We start from the raw sequence: 1,049 nt of genomic DNA, 5'->3' as shown, positions 1-1,049 counted from the left end.
AGCATATCATAAGATTCCCTTTCTTGAAAATCCGCACTTTTCCAAACCCAGAAAACAGATGGAATTCTAGGATTCCTCCTTGGGGCAAATACTTTTATGCATACCTCTTCCGGTTGATCTATACCATACTCTATTCTAGTAAGATGGTACACACTAGCTAACAGCCCGCCTGGTGCTACATCATAAGCACATTGGGAACGTAGATAATTGTAACCATATACATATAAAATCACGGCAATCGAATGCCAATCCTCGGGCTTTATTTGTAAAGTTTCTAATTCCTTGGTAATCGAAACCCAAGATCTATGAATTAACCCATGTTTGACTAACCAAGCAGACAAACGACCCTGCATCTTTTTANCTCTCCCAGATTTTTATTGTATTTATTAAGGTATTAAGTATTTCACATTTACGATGAAAATTTTATGAAGATTGACTCGACTCTTTATTAGTCTGTACATTTGTTATTCTGTACATAAAGGATCCTGCCTAATTCACTAATTCGTGGGAAGATACTGAACTTTTATATTTGAAAAATATTTCAGGAGGGATCTCTGAGGTCGAGGGTGGTTCATAGAGCAATCCTTGATCATAATTTCCGGTATGAGTACTACGTCCAAGACGAAACTTGTGACTGGTAGTAAAACACCGATTTCCCTGTTGAGATCGAATTCGATCTTCATAGATTTCTCGAGACGATTTTCTTACGAAGTTTTGTTATAGCATCTATAACTGCCTCCGGTTTAGGTGGACAGCCCGGCAAATAGACATCCACAGGAATTAGCTTATCCAACCCCCGAACAGTACTATAAGAATCGGTACTGAACATTCCTCCTGTAATTGTACATGCTCCCATAGCAATAACATATTTTGGTTCAGGCATTTGCTCATATAATCTCACTAAAGAAGGAGCCATTTTCATTGTTACAGTACCCGCTGTTAAAATGAGGTCCGCCTGTCTCGGACTAGATCGTGGCACCAGTCCATAACGATCAAAGTCGAATCGTGAGCCGATTAATGAAGCAAATTCAATGAAGCAACAACTGGTA

General features: G+C 38.9%; 1 pseudogene; it reads right to left on the bottom strand.

Moving 5' to 3' along the window:
• Positions 1–8: 8 nt before the first annotated feature.
• LOC101305027 lies at positions 9–1,043 on the bottom strand (annotated as a pseudogene; the record flags this gene model as incomplete).
• Positions 1,044–1,049: the final 6 nt, after the last annotated feature.

Source organism: Fragaria vesca, unplaced genomic scaffold, assembly GCF_000184155.1.
Source record: "Fragaria vesca subsp. vesca unplaced genomic scaffold, FraVesHawaii_1.0 scf0510918, whole genome shotgun sequence".
Classification (NCBI taxonomy): Eukaryota; Viridiplantae; Streptophyta; class Magnoliopsida; order Rosales; family Rosaceae; genus Fragaria; species Fragaria vesca.
Note: the sequence above shows the minus strand (reverse complement) of the source record. Positions and strands in the feature narration are given on the sequence as shown.